Source organism: Mixophyes fleayi, chromosome 1 (genome assembly GCF_038048845.1).
Source record: "Mixophyes fleayi isolate aMixFle1 chromosome 1, aMixFle1.hap1, whole genome shotgun sequence".
NCBI classification, from domain to species: domain Eukaryota; kingdom Metazoa; phylum Chordata; class Amphibia; order Anura; family Limnodynastidae; genus Mixophyes; species Mixophyes fleayi.
The window spans coordinates 331,442,611-331,464,670 of NC_134402.1; positions in this window are offsets into that span (position 1 = coordinate 331,442,611).

A 22,060-nucleotide genomic window follows, 5' to 3' on the forward strand; every position below is an offset into this window, starting at 1 on the left:
TGGCCAAGTTGCACCTTTACCTCTGGCCTAGACTCTGTTGTCCTGGTTGTCACTTTTAGCCTTCAAAAAAATTATCCTGAAGAAATATTTGCCCACACGCTTACCTCCACTTTAAATTAAATCTCTTCTCCTACAGCTCTGCCTTATCTCACTCCAAATAGTCCTACAATAGTCATTCAATAGCTAAAAAATGTCCTTATTCTATATATGAATTTATTACTGCTGGAGGTTGGGAAGTAGATGCACAAATTTCTCCAGTGTAAGTGAGGAGAGGGCACAGCAAAGGTGGTCTAGATGGTGGAGGGGTTAAAACAAGTTATACCCAAACATGACTATTATATAACAAGATAAAAGTAAAAATGCATTATTTTATTAAATATATAATTTAATAAAATAATGTAAAGAGTCATGCCATATATCCGATACAATGTGGTAAATAAATTACATGCTGATATCTTTGTACATCCGCATATAGGATATACTGTTTTTACCAAAATGACTAATAAAAATAGTAACTATTACTACTAGGCTGGAGAAAAAGACGTGGAGACATCTTATTTAATGCTTGCCATGCATAAGGACCTTTCAGAGACAACCCTCCAATAATTTTGTTTTTAAATAAATGTTACTCCTTTATGTATTGTCTTTTTCCCCCTCTTATTTGAATTGAGCAGAAAGTGCTCAGCCAAAAATAAGGAAATGTGAATGTTTGTTTTCGGAAACTAATAAGTAAATTCAACACTGGGCATTTCCAAATTATACACAGGAAGCTTAAGCTTTGGTTATGCCAAACCGCAGATTCATGAATATCAGAAAGTGCATAGGACAGTGCCTTTCTTTTTCCCAAAGGTTTGGTATCTGTACAAGAGTGTGAATGAAAGAGTAGCTGGAGTTTTATTTACCCAATAAAAGGACCAGATTATGATTTTGTTTTATTTAAATCAGTTTTCATCTTGAGCTCTTTTAGACTTGGAGACAAAAATCATTTCATGAAAGTGAATGGTTTTCTTTATAGTGTTTTTTAGTCAATGACAAACAGTAAAGCATGATGATATGAAATGTTAAATGTATCTTTAGTAGGTTTAACTTATAAAGCAACTGAAAGTAAAATGCTGCGATCAAATGCTTACATTTTGTCGCACATGGTAAAATATGACAGGATTTGCCCTTAAAGAACATTTAATCAAGTAGTAATTATGACTCATTTTATCATAGGTGTTTAAAAAATCACAATATAAATCCTTTCAGTTCAGCTAAACAGACCCGGTAACTGTTTTTGATAAATGAGTCATATCTTGCATGGTAGGTGAGAATGAATATTTTGATGACCACTGCAGTGCACAACAGCCAGTTACTGCAGACATATTCATATTTGATATGTTACACAAAGTTATCCATGTGAATGATTAAAGACAAAGGGCCTGATGCTGACTTAGGAGCAAAGCAAAGAAAAGGAGCAAATTTGCACCTTGGCAAAACCATGTTGCATTGGAGGGGGAGGTAAATTTAAAATGTAGGAACAGATTTATAGTTGGGGTAGGGCATCTCATAGATCAACTTTAATTTCAGTGTAAAAATAAAGCTATCAAGCATGTGTGTGCTACATAAAAAAAACAGCCAGTATTTTCCTTGTCTACAAAACAAGAAATCAGTTTGTATCCCTTGCATTGTAACATGGTTTGTCCAGGAGCAAATTTGCTCCTTTTATTGCTTTGGTCCTAACTCAGCCTCAGTCCCAAAGAGTCTATGTTGCAAATATACTCATGTTTAGCAGGGTATATATAGATAGCACTTACCTTATTTGAAAATTCTGCATCTTTGATAGGGCAGGTGCATACAGTTCTCTATATATGCCCGAACACAAGACAGTATGGTGCTTTAATTCGAGAATGAAAGCAATGTGATTGTCACAAGCCCACAAGTGTTTATTTAATTTTGAATATTTAATGTAAAAAAAAAAGTTCCATTGTATTAAAGGAATTTAACTGAATATTATAGGATCACACTGCTGAAACTACATAAAGAATTTGCCGTTTACAAGACAAGCAGATTTTTTCAGTAGTTTTTATTCGAGGCAAAATGTTAATTAAGAAATTCCCAGCATTAGAAACAACAAATATATTTTTTAGACATTTATGCAATGGTACGTTTCACTACTAACCAGTCTTTCCTCTAATAATCAGCTTCCTGCCAGGGGGCTTTAAATGCAATCAATAAGCTCTAATGCCACAGCAATTGGTTGCGCTGATCATGCTTTTCCATTAATCTAATGTTGATTCAAATTCATTGTGCCCCACAGCAACTATACAGTGCACAATATTACATTATACAGATTGGTATTTGTTCCCAGGTATTAGAGTGTGCATGTGTAATCAGTTTATAGTGTGTGTGCATAGTTATAATGGGTAACCAGTTGTGTCCGTTTCTCATTCTTTAAAATTAACCTATTTCAATGCTTTTGCAAACAAATTCTGAACAATTCACTATGTCTCACACTTACATTTGGAGATGATTGGGTAATATACTTAGCAAAAGCAATAACTAAAAATTATGGAACAAAATACATTTTACTTTTTCTTTAGCTCATGACTGAAGACAGAAATGTTTTTTTGCTTTTCTCAAAATAAATGCTCATACAATAAACGTGTAGAAGGTTTTATTACAGAAACAAATGTGTTAATTTAACTTCTAAAGTCCAACATCATACCACTTTAAATTAGATACAGCTCAGCTGAACCTCATTTGTGGCTTAAATTAATCATGAGAGTTAGGAGGCATCCATATTGTCTTTATTTCATGTAGCACTTTTGCATATTAGAACTTTTGTTTTGCATTAAGCAAAGTGCTCTTACAAATACACAACTCCTCTCATTGGCCGAGGCAAACTTTGGGGTCTGCTTACTAAACTGTGAGTTTGAAAAAGTGGAGATGTTGCCTACAGCAATCAATCAGATTCTAGCTATCATTTACTTAGTACAGTCTACAAAATGATAGCTAGAAACTGATTGGTTGCTATAGGCAACATCTCCACTTTTTCAAACCCACAGTTTAGTACATGGTTGTCCAACACGCGGCCCAGCAGGAGTTTTGGTTGTGGCAAGGGGGCAGCGCTGAAAAAAAAAATCCTGCAAAAAAAAAATACTTACCTTGCGGTGACGTCAGCTGGCGCTCCGGCTCCCTCCCTGGTCTCCTCCTCCGTGTGGCGCTCGCAGTGAATGTTGTCGGTGACGTTATCACACCCGACATCCATTGCGTAGCGCAGCAAAGAGGAGTCACCCGCGCGAACTATCAGCAGCAGTGAAAGATTATCCAGTATCTTATTGTTGTTACTCTGAATTTGGACTTTCTGCACCATGCAATTATGAACTAGCTGTGTTCTCTGTATGTATCTAATACAAGTATTAAGAGATAATTGTATTTTTAATATTTTAAATCATTTTAAATGTGCAGTGCTGAGTAGGGTGAAAATATCACCCACTGTTACCCTCATCGGAGGCTGCTCCATGAGCCATTTTTCCCGCCACCCTATCTTTAAATCTCTGTAGATTTCTATTAGTCCTCCTGATGCTACCTATATCGGCGACCATTTCAAACTGGTCAATAAAAAAAATGATTCATGGGTGCAGAAAAAGAGGAAAAAAAAGTTTTGGCATTTAATTCCCCGAACCACACTAAGGGGCAGATGCAGGTAAGTTAAATTGTAGCTGGTAATAGGACTACTGCTTTAATCATGATTCTGCAACAGGTTTCCTAACTCTTACTAACTTCATTTCCAAGTAAGTTTAATATGTTAACTATGTTTTCTATGGTTTTTTTGGATGATCAGCTATCGTTAGTGTTAGTGTATTTTATGTGCGACCCAAACCAACTCGTTGTCTTCCAATGTGGCCCAGGGAAGCTAAAAGGTTGGACACCCCTGGTTTAGTAGATATACCCCTTTGTCTCTTATGGATATGTCACCTTCTTCCTCTATAAACCAAAGGCATTTTGTGCTTTGTACATTGTAAGCAATCACTTTTATCACTTCATTTCTTAAAGTAATTTTGAACTAAATAAAAAGACAACATTATCATTCTTAGTGTCAATAATATTCGTACCTATCTGCATGGATATGGACTGAGCCAGCTTCCAGCCTTGTTATATGGTAATACTTTCCACAAGAAAGAAAAATAATGTCAACATGTTGTCAGAAAGTTATTTCTACCTTTTCCCTTTCTGCTTCCTACATTATGTATTAATAATGTACAATTACCACTAACAATTACTTAAGTTTTAATCCATCACATATTCCGATTAGTATTTTTTAAGTGAGTAACCATTACAGCTTAAATGTTACTGTTTCTTTTTTCGTGCCAGGAAAAAAAAGAATAACATGCCTTAACTCAATCTGTTCCTGCAAAATATTTGACATCAATATTTGCTGTAGAAATACAGAGTCAATAATATGAAACCTACAATTATGCTCCTAAATCAAAGCATAACAACTATGCAATCAAACCGATTACACCTAACTATTTACAAAAATATATTTCCAGGTAAATTTTACAATGAATTGATTAATAAGAGTCTATTTCTTAAAAGTAAATATAGGGCAGTTATAAAATTATAGATTTATTTTCTAACGAGGCAAATTGCTATTTATTCAGCTGGAGTCATCTGAATATGAAGAGTCTTCCAGTTCTATAGCAAGATATGCTGAGTAGCTGGTACATTTTTGTGCAAGGCAGAGCAAACGTGCAGACAGAATAATTCACTTATTGTTAGGTGATGTTGTTGATTGGCAACCCTATTCAATAATTCCAGCCTTGCAATTATATTAGCTGCTGCATGTTCAGACAGGTGTCCATACACTATGTTTATGTATTAATAAAATTCCCCCCCAAAAAAATGTTTTCCTTCCCTTGACTCAAAAAAATAAACTTATAGGACTATTACGGTAAATCTAAATAAGGGAACATTTCGCAAATGAAGCATATAAGATGTGGTGAGTTAAAATATAATATTTAGGCTTACTTTCACAATCACTGCAGCAGCCATATTTGAAAGTAAATTGTGATAGATTATTGCCTTCCCCTTCCATTATAAATCGCAAAAACTAAATCCCACAGCTTCAGTCCATAATGGCTAATCGGCTGCTGAAAAGTTAAAATAGCAAATCAAAGTATGCTTGGTTAGTTGTCTTCAATTTAATTTATTCATTTGAAGAGTTTTCTGATTATGTCCCTGAGTTTAGATCATTTGCACTACCTTGAAGCTTTAGGCTTTTGTGCACTACCCAACATCTTCTTTTCCATTCCAGTGTGAGGTAAGATAGAGGGATCCCCTTACCTAAACACTTAAGTTATCTGTAGGTATTTTAATTAGCTCATTCATAAATATCCAACAGTGACCATCATTTTCAAAACTAAAAATGAGGGCCTGCAATGAATTTGTAATTGAACAAATGTAGCTATTTATCTTCTCTGCACACACATAAGTGCATTCTCTGGTCCTGTTTTTTCAAAAGTCCTTTTTCGGCAGATGTTTTGCAGAACCTTGTCTTCACCGATGCTCTTATTTGGCAGCTCTTGCAATGTGTCTGAGCCGGAGGACCGCTTGACTAATCAGGATGGCTTTTTCGAAAACTGCTGCATCTTTATCCAAGTCCTGTCAATCAGAAACCTCCTATTAGAAATGGTATAATTTGTTCCCAAGCAGTTGTTGCCATGTCTACAGGTGCAATATGTAAACAGGTGCAATCACATACAAATAGTCACCTGACATCTTAAAACAGCATGTGCACTTTGTGGCCCCAAATAGATAATGGTCCTAATTGTGCTTTTACCTTTAAACTGCATTATTTCCTAATCATTACATTTTATTCCTCTGCTTTTTCTCCTCCCCAGAAGGTGTCATCATTATTAACATTTACTTATATAGCACCAGCAAATTCCATATCATGGTTCCTCTCACAACCCCTGGGACTGTGTGAAGCTGTGGAGGGAGGGGGAAGTTGAGTGGAAGTACCAAGTTAGAAGTCACAATCACAGAAATTGATGGTTCTTCTACTCAGAACACACAATCATTTTGAAGTAGTTGATTTAAAAGTTGTGTCGGGTGTATTTTACAGAAATGAAGGCGCCCATGGAGTGAGTAAAATTATTATTTTGTAGTGCAGTTTTAAGTACTATTTAATCACTATTTAAACTACACCTGCTTTTCCTATGTCAAACTAGATTAGTGTCTTTAAAACATTACCATTTCTTAGTTAATTGTATATTAAACAAATTAAACCATATAAGTACCTTTTAAGATGACAGGGTTTGTTTGCATTTTTAAAATGTTAAACTGCCTGGCGAATGTAGCTCATCAATCGTCTTTACATACAATTCTGTTAATGTGGGCCCCTCAATAAGGGGTGGGTTTGAAACTTGTAAAAATACAAACATTAATTATTTTTTTAAGAACATAGCTTGTATACTATAGGTAGTTTCTGTTGCATGGTTGCATAACAAATGTTAATTCATAATGACAGGTCACTGCTAATGAATGAACATATACTGTACACTAAAAAAGTTATTAGATTTGTAATGCTAACAGCATCCAGACATACACAGATATAGTATATCTACAGTCAAATACCCAATTTAAATGTTGTAGGGACCAGGAAAAATTTTGAAAATTTTAAAAAGTGTAAATTGAGGGAAAAGTTTTAAATCATCCGGAATCTGTAATATAAATGCTTAGTGGCATGGTAGACCTTAGTGGTAAACTTTTAGATGACACTGTTGAATAAGGCTAAAATGTTAGATAGATAGATAGATAGATAGATAGATAGATAGATAGATAAAGATTTCCCAATGTGATCAAAGGGGTTCCAAAGCACAAGAGTTTTATTTGCAAAATAGATTATAGGCAAAGTATCGCATGCATACGCTTGTGTGGGTGGCACCAACAACAAGCTTCTATCAGAACGCTCCGATTTCCAAAGCCAGAGGTGAAAAATTTAAACACTGTACAATCATAAAAAGCAGTTACATCACAAAAGATACACAGTTACAGTATGGTCCACATTTATAGGTCAATGGATCATGACCTCCCAAGTACTCGACGTCCCATTGGCTGATTCCTCTGGTCATTATTCCTTTAGGTGGGGGGCATCTTTCCATTTGTGGCCAGGTGTTCTTCCCTCAGGGTCCCACCTTTAGACCTGTATAAACTGGTTATTTTATGTAATCGCTTTATTCGCTATTTCGTGTGCAAAAGTAATATAAGTTATAACTAGCTTTTGCATTGTGAGAATGCTACATAAATAATACTGGAAAAGTTTTCACACAAATGCAAACAGAATAAGTCAAACTAGGTGCAATTAATATGTTGGAAACGTTAGCATTTTAACCATTTTGTGCCAAAACAGCTCTGACCTGTCAAGGCATGGACTCTGCAAGACCTCTGAAGGTGTCCTGTGATATCTGGCACCAAGACTTTAGCAGCAGGTCCATTAATTCTTGTAAGTTACAAGGTGGGGTCTCCATGGCTCTGACGTTTTTCCAGCACATCCCACAGATGCTTGATCTGATTGAGATCTAGTGAATTTGGAGGCCAAGTCAACACCTTAAACTCTTTGTCATGTTCCTAACGCCATTCCTGAACAATTTTTGCAGTGTGACAGAGCACATTATTCTGCTGAAAAAGGCCACTGCCATCAGGGATTGCCGTTGCCATAGAGGGGTGTGCTTGGTCTGCAACAATGTTTAGGTAGATAGTACATGTCAAAGTAACATTCACATGAATGCCCAGGTAAACAACGCACACCCACCCTTCCATCAACATGATGTAAATGAAAATGTAACTCCTCAGTCCAGGCCACCATTAGGTCCTTTTGGTGGTGAACAAAGGTCAGCGTGGGCACTCTGACCGGTTTGCGGCTGCGCAAGCCATAAGCAGCAAACCGCAATGCACTGCGTGTTCTGACTTTTTTTTTTATCATAGCCAGCATTAACTTTTTCAGTAAATTTGTGCTTCAGTAGCTATTTTGTGGGTTTGGAACAGACATTCTAGCCTTCGCTCCCCATGCACATCAATGAGCCATGGGTGCCCATGGCCTTTTCGCCGTTTCACCAGTTAAGCTTCCTTGGACAACTGCATATTGGAAACCCCCCAGAAGACCTGTCATTTTGGAAATGTTCTGACTCAGTTGTCTAGACATCACAATTCTCCGAGCAGAGATAAAATAAACCCATTGACGCTGGTGGGGACTACACTTCCCAGTGTCCCCAGTGGCCAACAATAGGGCTTAAGGGAGTTTCTAGAGAATTCCTTCAAAGAAGGAGGGTGATGGAAACTGGTCTGTGAGAGAGAGATGATGATTTAAACTGATCTATGAGAAAGCTGTGAGAAAAACTGTGATAGGAGAAGCATTTGTAAATTAAAACCCTGGATATTGTGAGTAAATCTTGGGGATTTTTCAGTAATAAGGACTGAAGAGGATATTTACCTCAGAGAGATATATTACTAGTTGGGCTGAAGAGAATAATTGCCTCAAAGTGATATTGTACTATCTGAGTAAAACGCCTCATCAAATTGGGCCCTGTGATAATAATAGTTCCCAACTACCATTACAGAGACTGTTACAACAGAAATAACTGTAAGATTAAGGGGCCTATTTATGAAACATAAATCCTCAGTTAAACCGCAAAATTGTGATTTGTATATATATATATACTTCTACTCAGTGAAGAGTATAAGTTAGAATATATATGTCTATTATAGGTTATTTTAGTGCAAAAGGAATATAGCTTTTATATTGATATTTTATTTTAAATTGTACGCTCCTCTGAGCAGGGCCATCTCTCCTCCTGTTTCCATCACTTCTAACTCTGCTCTCCAGCTACTTAGCCCTCCTCCTCGAGGGTCCTCCACCCCATGTCCACTCTCGCTCCCTCCTCCCCCCCGGGAGTCTCCCTGTCTTCCGCGCCCTCCTTCTTGGGCCATGTCGTTTGCGGATCCTCCCTCCCCCTTCCCCGCCCTCTCTAGCTGTGCATTGAGCTTACTGAGTTGCTGTGCTAACTGTTTACTGTACTGTGCTGTCTCCCATTGTAATGTAATTTGTTTGTCTCAGTATGGCGCAGCGGACGCCTTGTGGTGTCTTATAAATAAAAATTAATAATAATAATAATATATATATATATATATATATATATATATATAAAAGCTATATTCATATATATAAGCTATATTCATTTTGCACTAAAACAACCTATAATAGACAAATATATTCTAACTTATACTCTTCACTGCGTAGAAGTATATATATATATATATATATATATATATATATATTTATTTATTTTGTGTGTGTGTGTGTGTGTGTGTGAGTGACAGAAATGCTGGCAAAGAAGTGAGTGGTAGGTATATAAGTCCCAGATTTCTGTCATTTGTATTTTAAAATACCTGTGAGATTATTTATGTATGAGAAAAAGCTTCTCAAAGTGTTTTCCCAGTTGTAGGAAAATGTAAGGGTCTCTAGTGTTATGTATAGAGAGAGAGAAGGGTGGCCTCCATACATAAGGCCCAGCCCACATCTTTTATTTTGCCATTCTCTCAGCAGACTGATCAGGAGTTGCACCTGTGTTCTGCCTGTAAAAGTCTGGTAGGTAGTTTACTCATTCTCTCATTGTCTGAGGAGTAGGTCAGATGGCTCCTGAGAGAAACTGCAAATTTGTTCTGTAAGCCACATTGTTTGGTTTAAGTGAGGGACACTAGGCCCCTCACTCTAAATAGGGAATACCTCTGTATTAGTAAGTAGCCAGATGGCTAGGATTGTGTTCATGTTTTGTTTTGTTTACAAGCTCATAGGCAAACCGAGGGGGGGTTTCCTAGTGCCCGGAAACCCCTCTCCAAGCCTGGGGCACTGTATAATTGAGGTGGCTGGACCCTGCCCCCGCTTCACACAGCTCTGCTTGAAAAGGGAGAGCTGCGTGCACCTAACAGTAGTGCATGCAGCATTGCCCATGTATATCATGGGGATAGGGAGAGTTGGAGAGCAGCCAAGCACTGTCTAATATTATAGCCACGCCCCCATGCATGCTGGTCACGCCCACTGGCGGTGTGGTGTGGAAACCCCCCTCTACAAATCTTGCGTTTGCCCCTGAAGCTGGTAAATTAAACTGATTTATCTGGCTGAAGTGCAACTGTCTACCCCAGATTATGGTAACCCCAATGCTATTTTGTCACAATAGATATAGATATATAGCTAGATAGAGGTATATTGATGTATGTGAGAAAGAAAAGGAGCTGGATACAAATGCACAATAATGCAGTACTACAAAAATGTTAAAACTAAAATCAAGTGAGTGAAAACAAGAAAAGCAGTGTCTAAACTATTTATTAAAGTTCAGCATGCAGAGGGTAAATGCAGTATGCACAATAGTTAAGTTCCAAATGTGACACACAGAGGAAGAATAAATAATGTGGAGGTTGCAATCAAAGTCTGTTGCAAGGTTAAGATTAATGTGACTGCTTGAATAGCAAGTAGTTAGCAGTCAACTCGCAGCCAGTCTCTGGTTCACAAGTATACTAAACAGCGGTCAGGATACAAAGCCAAGGTCTGGTACTCAAGGGTCACATCGAAAAGGGAACTTCCAGCAAGAGTCCGGTACTTAAGCATGGAGTAGGCAGCAATTATAGTAACAACCAGTTCACAGATACAATTAAATAGCAGTCAAAGTTCAAGACCCAGAATGGATACTCAGGACACATACAATACATATAAAAATTTACCAAGTTCATCGTTAAAACCCAGTATATAAGCAATAAATAATTAGCAATTCAAAGCCAATATTTAGTTCACAGGTAGCAGTACAGCAGTGGTCAGAGTTCAATGACAAGATGTGATGCACAAGATGCATTAAAGCATAGTTGAATTAACAGTCAAAGTCTGATACACACATGCAGGGAAACTGTAATCTATGGCTACAGTGATAAATAACAGGGAATACATTAATACTTAGTCATTCAAGTGACACTGGTGACTCTAGATGAAGCAACATACATGATATCGAAATATTTCTGGAGAAATCTCCAGTAAATAAGGTGGGTAAATCAAAGCAAAATGTGAACAAACACTACCCATGCCTCACCATCCCCTGACAGCTTACCAGAGCTATATTGGGAATCCATCAACTCACCTCAATGAAAACACCACTGTCATCTGCTGTCATCAAACAATAAAAGACTGTATTCAAACATTTACCATACCCATCATGGGTCTAATAGCAAAATTTTACAGAGCACACAGGTGAAATAACTCATAGGAATTCAAGAACAAATAAAAGGATCCTAATATATCTCACTAATGTTGACCTGGTCAACATATTCTAAAGTATTCACAGTACAACTAAAGGAATAGTACGGATTGAAAGGGTACATAGATTTGGGCCAGAAGGTAACAGTAAGAGAAACTGCCCCGGACTGATGATAGCAAAGTTCTTAGATTACAGCGAAAAATAAAATATACTATGACAAAAGTATCCCATATGGACGAAAGCACTTAAACGCATACACTTAAATGCATTCATGTGAGTGTAAGTGATTTTAACCTTACCTGCAAGGAGTTAAAATGCCACATCCCAGGCCGACCAATGAGGAAAGAAAGGGAATTGCCTGGAGCTCTGATTATATAAGTTCTAGCGTATCGCATGTTCTTTCTTATTCACTGCTCGAGATCCCACCCATGCTCTTTATTGGACCAACCAGCTTCCGTGTCATTCGAGTTTTAACCTGGTTCTTCCCCCACGCCACAGAGCAGGCAAAGTTGGGAGGACGTCACTGTGGGCAACAGCTGATCATCACAACATTATCACTGATTGACCGGTGGTGCTACCCCCTTCGAGGAATGTGACCTGTGGTCCTTTTGATGAGGATCCCTTGGTCCGCTTCTGAGGGCACGCCTTTGTGTAGTTGGGAGGGAGCGTAGTCACTCTGACATCAGATTTAGCACTGGCCAGGCAGATAAGGATTTGTTCTGTATAAGTGGAGTAGTCCGTTAGCCATCCACGCTTGGTTCCAAATATCAGTTTGATTTAGCTGCCTCACAGTGCACTTTCACCACCAATAATTTAAATATTAATAAACTGTGACCTTCTTTAGCCATTTACATACGTCTCAGTGTCGTTATTATTAGATAAGTTAAGTTTGGTTATGACATTAGGAGGTTATGGTTAAGACAATGGAACGCATCCATGTTATGCAGTTTAATGACATACCAGTTTAAAAAACATTAATTTAAATCCATTTCCCCATGCTAAGAGACATACTCAAACTTAAACCTACTTCCACAGAATAACTTTTGTGCTTCCCTTCTTACTTATCTCAAAATTACAATATCCAGTGTCAATGGATTAAATGGTTAATATATGTATGTGAGGATATAGAACAAAGTGACAACCAAGTGCTGTTTTGGGAAGCATCTAAGATGGAGGGGACACATCATTGCATAATCTATATAAAAAAGAAGGGCTATAAGGAAACAAATATAACAATCTCCTTAATACGATGTTACAGCATTATAATATTAATAAAAATAGTTCCGCAGAAGCTGCTCCGGTTGCATATACTACAAAACAAACACAGCACAAACTGGAATGCAACAAAAATAAACTATAAATGGGGTAATAAGTATCACATTAACTGGAAAAATAATGTACATTGCAATCAGACATAGCAAACCAGTGTCCAAGTCCTATCACACAACCATATATAAAGGCACCCTAAGCAATCCCTTCATCAAACAGTGCATAGAAAAGCAAAGCTCTCAAAACTAAGGATAACAAAGAGATAAAAAAAATCACAAATATCAAATAACATGAAAACAGCAATAAACAATCTAGATTCAGACAAAGTTTCAGGCCCTGATGGCCTTAATTGGGAACATTACAAACTATTAAAAATGTATATTGTGCTTACTCTAACAAATTTGTTCCAATCAGTGCACACACATCATATCTCTAACCTAGTTTTAATGAGACATACACAATTCTCCACCCAAACAAAGCAGTATAGTCTTACAGACTCATCTCAGTAGACTTTAAACTTTTGGCAATAATAATAATATATACAATGCTACAAGATCTTAAATCGTGTCTATTAAGCCAGCACCAGATAAAGTTCACTCATGGGAGCTACTTGGTAAAAGGGTTCGGAGTCGCTATAGTAGAAATCATTGTCCTCAAAAAAATAAATTACTCAAAATACTGAGATCCATAAAAAGTGTTCGCCAATATCTTATAGACTCATCTACAAATATTTCTGAAATGCAATCATTAGAGCTTAAATAAAACACCAGTCACCTCTCTAATAATATATGACAGAAGATTAGAACATATTTCCATATATAGTGGCAGCCAATAAGAATGCCCTCTGTCACCTCTATTATTCAACTTAGCCTTAGACCCCATGCTTAGAACATTTCAATTATGGGATAGGTTTCAAGGTGTTCAAATAGGCAAATCCACGGTCAAGTTAATTTGCAGACAACATACTTTTATACATTTCAAACTCCAAACAAAGTCGACAACTAATTCTAAACAAATTGAAATAATTTGGTGAAATATCAGGATTTACAATAAATATTGAAAAATCCATAGATCTTGCAATGAAAAATAAACACCAAATTTCCTGTAACAAACAATTCAACATACAACTTCCTAAAAATATTATAAAACTTTGTTATTATCATTTAAAAAAAACTGAGGGGAGAATTGATCTCCCTAATATCAAATTATATAACAAGCTGCTACATGATATAAAGGATTGGATCAGTAAACGTGACACATATGCAAATGTCGCAAAATACTTACTTAGCATGAGCCTAGCATACTTTCCTCATTTGCACAAACAAAATATCCCAAACAATTAACATGACAGATAATGCTTTATTAATGACAGCTTGGTCAACATGGCACAAAACAAGACACAAAAAGAATCTAAACCACTATCAATCCCTATTTCTACCACTATTAGATATATGGTAAATATTTGGCACTACCCATGCACCAGCTATCTTAGATATATGGTTTGCTTACACTTTAACTATTCGTTTGTTTTAGAATTTTATTATTATCTTTGTAGCATGTGTGATTAGTGGGGGTTAATGCAATAAAGTGATCACATGACTCTCTGACCCTATTTAACCATCAGTGAGAGGCTGTTTTAGCCAGTGTGGATTTATTTTAAGTGTGGATTTGTTCCAAGTATATTGATACATTTTAGATAGCATGAGGACAACAATCAACAATTATCTGTGAGGCCGGATATCCTCCACCTCCTGCATTGTGCAAAGCCCTCACACACACTGCTGAACTGATTTTTAACCTTAATTCTTGCAGGTGCAATTTTATTATGACTTATTGGTTTCACTTATGCTGTTGCTTGTATTCCCAACTTCAAACCACACTTGCTGCTTACCCTTAAACTTTAACTTGCTTCACAGTTTCCCCTTGCCCACTGATCATACACAGCCACCTCAGTGCACCTTCCACTATGCCTAATGTTATATAATCCCACTCCACTACTGCCTAATGTCAATGTCTAATCTGTTAATATTTCCATTCCCTTGCTGATCCTTTTACATTTTTTCTTCCGCTTACTTCTGTAGTCTCTAACTTTACTCAACTGTCCTGTTCTCACCATTTCCTCACCTCATTAGTAACCTCTCAGTCATTTCTTTCTGTCATACTTTCAATTGTCTATCCCATGCTTATCTTTAGCATTATTATGTTTTGTTCCTCTTTCACTTCTGTTCTTTCCCTCGATCCCTCTTTTTCCCTTGTCCATCCTTCCTATATTCTTCCCCCTCCTCCCTCCCCTGCTCTCCCTTCCCCTCCCCCTCCCTATCCCTCTCTTCTCTCCTCTGCTTCTGTGCCCCTGATCTGACTCTCTGCCCCCTCCCTCATCTTTCACATCTTTTCTCTCTTGCCCCCTTCGCTGCTCTTCTCTCAGTGTCATTCTGTTCCTACCTACCCCTTCCGTCTTCTTTCCCCCAAGAAATCTATTCCCTCACATTAATCCTTCCTTCTCTTGCCTTTCCTTCTCCCATTCATAACCCTCCTAATCAGCCCCATCTCCACTTCTCCCCCACCTCTTGTTTCCCCCCCCATCCCCTGTCCACTGACAGGTTCCCTCCTAGCTCTGTTTCTCAACTAATTCCAACCCTCTCTCCTTGTCATGCCCCTCGCTCAATATCATACACATCCTTGCAGTCCAGGTTTTTCCCCCTGATTCTTCACTCTTTCTCCTTCTTTGAGGTAGACTCTATTCACCCCTTCCAACCAGCCTACCTCCGTGTTGCTGTAATCTACCATCCTCCTGGCCCGTCTCTCAATTCCTTGATCACTTTGCCACCTGGCTCCCTGATTTTCTCTCCTCTGACCTTCCCTCCCTCATTTTGGGGGACTTTAATATCCCTATAGACAATCCATTAGACCAGGGGTGTCCAACCTTTTAGCTTTTAGCTTCCCTGGGCCACATTGGAAGACGACGAGTTGGTTTGGGCCGCACATAAGATACACTAACAATAACAATAGCTGATCATCCAAAAAACCATAGAAAACATAGTTAACATATATATATATATATATATGAGAAAAAAAGTGATTATATATATATATATATATATATATATATATATATATATATATATATATGTATATATCACATCACTTTTTTTTTCAAAAATCCCCTCTAGTTATTATACTATAATCACTTTTTGTATTGTTTCGATGCAATATCAATAAAGTGCATTTAAGCCAGGCATTGTATATCAGGGTGCCCTGACCCTGCGGTACCTGACATATACATATATACATCACTGTGACCCCAAATTGTGACCTGTTTTGCTAATTACACCACTATGTTAGTTAAGGGATAACAACTTATAATGGGCCAAAGAGAATAATATATAATGCCCCATTAGTATTACAAGTAGAAGTATGTAGCAGGGAGATACGGTCCATGATGCTCCAGGACCAGGTGACTTTTATTCACTGGTCAGCGTCCCTTGAAATAATAAAAAAAATCCCCCTTAACTTACCTTTTAATCGGCTTGTTCTCCTGTCCTCTTCACTTCTTTTCTCCAATTATGTGCTGCTGATTGTTCTTCTCGCGCGGGTGACTCCTCTGTGCTGTGCTCTGCAATGGATGTTGGGCGTGATGACATCACGCCCGACATTCACTGCGAGCACTGCACAGATGAGGAGACAAGGAAGGGAGCCGGAGTACTAGCTGACGTGACCGCAAGGTAAGTATTTTCTTTTCTTTTTTTTGCAGGATTTTTTTTTCCATTAACGGTGCTGCCCCCTTGCCACAACCAAAACTCCTTCTGGGCCACATTTACAGACATGCTGGGCCGCGGGTTGGACAATCATGCATTAGACCCTGCTGCTTCCAAACTTCTCTCCCTCTCCTCTTCCCATGGTCTCTCAATTGACCTCTTCTCCATTCCACCGCATTGACCACTTCCTTGATCTGGTCTTTTCACACCTCAGTACTGGCTCCAACCTCATTAATTCAACATTTCCTCTCTCTGACCACCATCTCTTCTCTTTTAGCATCTCCCCACCCTTTTCACCTTCCCCATCCCCTAAAGTTAGTTTCACCAGGCATAATCTTGACATCATTGATCCAACCATGTTCTCCTCCTCTCTGGTCTCACTCCTCTCCCCTATCACCACTCTTCCTTGCACCGATGAGGCTGTCTCCTTCTAGAATCATGCCCTCACCACTGCACTTGACTTGGTCACCACGGCTGTCAACATCAAACTTCATCGGTCCCCGTCTTAACTGTGGCACTCAAAACTTACCCACTATCTTCAAAAATGCCCCTGCATTGCAGGATGACTCTGGAAGTCACGCACTCATGCTCACTTCCTCCACTTTCATACTTGTCTCTTACAGTTTGGCCCTATTACTCTCTAAACAATCCTTCTTTAAGTCTCTCATTTTCTCCCAATCCTCCACCCCAGTCATCTTTTTGACACCTTTAACACCCTTGTCTCCCCACTTGATTCTGCCTCTTTCTATTTACAGCACTATTTCCCCCATTCCTTTTGCCTCCAAACTTCTCAAACGGGTTGTCTATCATCTCACCTTATTTCTCTCTTCTCACTCACTCCTTGACCCACTCCAATATGGTCTTCGGCCCCTCCACTCCACTGAAACTGCCCTCACTAACATCACTAATGACCTTCTCTTTGCTAAATCCAAAGAATACTTCTCCCTTCTTATCTTTCTTGATCTCTCTGCTGCCTTCGATAATGTTGATCACACCCTCCTTTTGCAAACTCTCAAATCTTTAGGCCTCTATAACATGTAACTCTACTGGTTTTCCTCTTACCTCACCAACCACTCCTCCTCAGTCTCTACACATGATTCCATATCCCCCTCTTCCGTTACCTGTCAGAGTTCCCCAAGGTTCAGTTCTTAGCCCCCTGCTCTTCTCCCTCTACACCTTCTCCCTTGGTGTCCTTATCAGCTCCTTTGGCCTTCAGTATCACCTTCATGATACCCAAATCTATATTTAATTCCCTGACCTCTGCCCTTCCCTTATGTCTTGTGTCATCTGCTGTCTCTCAGCCATCTCATCTTAGATGTCCCCTTTCTTAAACTTAATATTTCCAAGACTGAACTAATTGCCCCCCCTTCTAGAGTTCTCCCCCCTCTATATTTCTTTTAATACCACTACCCTCCTTTCTTTCCCTCAGCTCCGTTTCAAAGTGGTCATTGTCATCTCCTCCGTCTCCTTCCAACCTCACATTCTGTCCCTTTTAAAATCCTGCCACTTCCAACATCGGAATATATAAAAAAGTTGGCCCTTTCTTACCACAGAAGCCACTAAAACGCTTATTCACTCAAGCGTTATCTCTCGCGTTGACTACTGTAACCTCCTTCTCTCTGGCTTTCCTGGCTCTCACCTTGACCCTCTTAAGTCTATTCTCAATGCTGCTGCCTGTCAGGGGCAGATCTAGACTGTTCTTTTAATGGGAATAATTTATAGATTAATTCAAACTCCTCCAACTCTCCGGTCCAGACTTCTGCTCCTCTCTGGTCCAGACTCCTGAAGGCCCTGTGTCCTACAATACTATGTGTTCTACAATACTATGTGTATCACAAATCAATGTATTTTAGGATACAAGTTGGTCAAGTTTGTTCTTTGCTTTATTTAAAGTAAAACACAATATAGCTATAAAATCACAATAAGAGCAACAGATACATATGCCCCATTATCACACTGCTGCCCTCATTTCATCACACTGCTGCTCCCTCCTTCATCACACTGCTTCTCCCTCTTTCATCACACTGCTGCTCCTCACCTTCATCACACTGCTCCCCCTTTGTCACACTAAGAAAAGAGAAAAAGGAATGTGTTTAACGGAATGCAATCACAAACCAACCCGCACGGGCGGTATTTGGACCGAGACTATAGCCGACTCCATCGAAGAGAGGTGGGTAAGGGTGCCAGCTACCGTAATGTGTGCCCTAACCACTGGCCATCGACTGCACTGTATTTTCCGGCCATGCCCGGATCTCTAGGACCCGAGGTCCGCCACCAACCATGCCCTTATCACTCATATAAACACCATCCCGCCTGTAGAGAAGAGAGTTCTGAAATCTAATGAGCAGATGCTCAAACCGCAAGCCACTTAGAGAGCAAGTGAACCGGACTACCACAGTATTACCTTTCTTCCTGCCTTTGACCTATTCAATTAACCACTACCGTCCCCAAAATGATTATATGATCCTTGCTGCCGAATGCAATGCAGTCCAATAAACGTATGAATGACCTAGCACCCAAATATGTCACGGGGTCCAGTGGTCTGTAAAGGCAGAAAAGCACAACAAAACATTAGCATACATCAGCAACGGTAGTCAACTTACCTAGTAATTGGAAATGAAATGAAAAGGAAAAAGAAAAAGAGCAAGAAACGGAAGCTTTAAGACTCGTTGAAACCACACATACTCCGCACCCACAACAGCACATCCTACCAGAGATGCACATGCTCACAAAAGCTAAAGGAGGAAACAAAGAAGGGAGCAGAAACACAAACGAAGGTAAAACCATAAAACCTTGTGGTGCCAAGTGCTAATCAGGCCCACTTTTTAGAGGAAAAAATTGAGAAATCCCTTCTCGCCCTGCCTCCAAAGGCAAAACACAGCCGAAACCCTGTGTCACCACAGCAGAGAGAATAAGCGAGGAGAAAAGGCAAGGAAGAAGAGAAGGCTGTACATAACACTTATACACATTATATTTCCACCTACAAGCTCCTGACATAGCAGGTCTAGCCGCACCAGCAACCGCTGCAGATGTGGCAGCCCAGATTCGGAAGTAATGGGTGCCAGAATGACAACTGTCCAAGCCTAGTGCGACCAGAATATGCATGCATACCACCAAAAGGAAATCCGTCATTGTTGCCATCAACAAACAGCACAACCATCCCTTGGGAACATAGTAAACCAGAACCCTCTACCAAGTTGGTCGGATTTATATCACCTCACTCGACAGTATACCGAAGAGGAGGATACACCACATGCTGTGCTAGCATACCTGACAAAGGAGCAAACCTAGAAGAGGCAATTAGTTTCCTCACCAGGAAGGCACAAATATAACATGACAAAAGCAGCGCAATATAATGCAACCTCATGCACATCCCATTCCCTTTGAAACCTCCTCCATTAATTTTACAAGAGAAAAATCACTTATGGGACTTCTCTGTTCAGGGGATACCGGGCATTTCCTTGCCCAACCTTTCAAAACCCTGGACATAACCAAACTTCTGGCGTAGTCATCCTTCCCCCGCATCCTAGCGAAGAATGATATTACCACCAGAGCTCCTGCCAGAGTTGTTCAGGACTCACTGGATTGAAACCCCCCCAAACAAATGCTAGCCTGCACCAGTGCCCATTTTCATTAGTGCCCTGTCCACGACTCTGGAAAGCACACCACTCCTACTAAACCACGCGCTACTTCTTCCTTGTGGCAGGAGCACCGAATGATTTGGCCAGATCCTCTATGTCAGCTCGAAAATCTGCGGGACCAGGGGAACTCATTAGGGAGGCCCTGGAAGCCAGAGTTCAAAACCTATCCCATTAGCTCCTGACAAAGGTCCGCCAGAGAATTCTCTACACCGGGAACGTGCCGGGCCTAGAAGCAGATATCCTAGGACAAACAGCGCAATATCCACCTGCGCAACCAAGGTATTTACCGGAGGCAAAATATTCTGATACCTATAAATTGCCTGCACTACTCCGAAGTTAACACACCAGAAAAACTACTTACTTCCCAACAAAATTGTCTGCACAAAGCTCCACAGCTCCCACTATTAAGAAGATCTCCAAGAGAAACCACCTAAAAGACCAGCCAGACTGAACTCATTTGTCAGGCCCCGGTGCTGTGCACCAGTCCCCGACAACATAGGCCCCCAAACCGACTGCCCTGGCTGCATTTGCAAAGAGTTCCAACACCCAGCTAGCCACAGGATGGAGGCGCAGCCCGTAAATGCAGTCCGTTAAACTCTAGCAGGGACAGACCCCAAAATGAGAAATTCTTTCGGATCTCAGTATAAAGATGGATACTACAATGAGGGAGATTGCCCCCGGCCATCGCCCGCTCGAACCTCCGACCCTTGAAAATCCCCAGTATGGATTGGGTCTATTTCAAAAGTACTCACTAGCACTCAATCAGACTTAGCTTTTAAAATAATTTGTGCTCACCCCCCTTTCTAAAGAAACCAGTAACACACTAAAGGAACAAAGCTATCAGGCTCTACCCACTTCACTTACTTGGATTGCAGATCGCTGCTGGCTGGTCCCTCTGGCTGTTCCATCTGGCTGAATGACTGGCCCCTCTGGCAGGCTAGCTGTCTGATCCCTCTGGCAGGCTAGCAGGCTGGCTGGCTGGTCCCTTGGGCAGGTTAGCAGGCTGGCTGGCTGGTCCCTTGGGCAGGTTATCAGGCTGGCTGGCTGGTCCCTCGGGCAGGCTAGCAGGCTGACTGGCTGATCCCTCTGGCAGGCTAGCAGGCTGGTTGGCTGGCTGGTCCCTATGGCAGGTTAGCAGGCTGGCTGGATGGTCCTTCTGGCAGGCTAGCAGGCTGGCTGTCTGTCTGGTCCCTCGGGCAGGCTAGCAGGCTGACTGGCTGATCCCTCTGGCAGGCTAGCACGCTGGTTGGCTGGCTGGTCCCTATGGCAGGTTAGCAGGCTGGCTGGATGGTCCTTCTGGCAGGCTAGCAGGCTGGCTGTCTGTCTGGTCCCTCTGGCAGGCTAGCAGGCTGGCTGTCTGTCTGGTCCCTCGGGCAGGCTAGCAGGCTGATTGGCTGATCCTTCTGGCAGGCTAGCAGGCTGGCTGTCTGTCTGGTCCCTCTGGCAGGCTAGCAGTCTGGCTGTCTGGTTCCTTTGGATGAGGATGAATGAAATTCAGGTGGTAGTGCAACGCGCAGTTCCTTTCTACTACCTGTGTACACAGCACACATTTCATTCAATCAGACAATGCTATATTGTTTATTCATTGGTCATCTAAACTGTCATCTAATTTTAGTCCCGCCCCCACAGCCAGACTAAACGTTCTCATTGGTTGATTAATCTATTAAAGACTCTGTCTTTCTTTCTTTATTCTCATTGGTCAAAGCCTTTAAGCTTGTCTCTTAGCTGCTGGACCCCCTTCAACCAGAACTATGGAGTGTGAGGGTGACGAGTTGCAAGATAAATGAATTAACATCTTATCTGCCTGCTGCCTGTGACTGAGAAGCCTGATGGCTCCCTCCTTCCAATCTGCAGTTGCATGTCACCAGCAGCTAATGTGGTGAGTGAGTGAGGAGGAGGGGGAGGATGCAAGCAAGCTGACTGACACAAGTCAATATCATTTTTTTTTCTCCTGCCGCAATATCTCTGCTGCCCCCTCCACCAGTCCCTACATTGGCTCCCTATGGCCTACAGAATTAAATTTAAATTCATCACCCTCACCTTGAAAGCACTCAATCAATCCTACCCCCATACATATCCAACTTAATTTCTACCTACACTCCTCACTGCC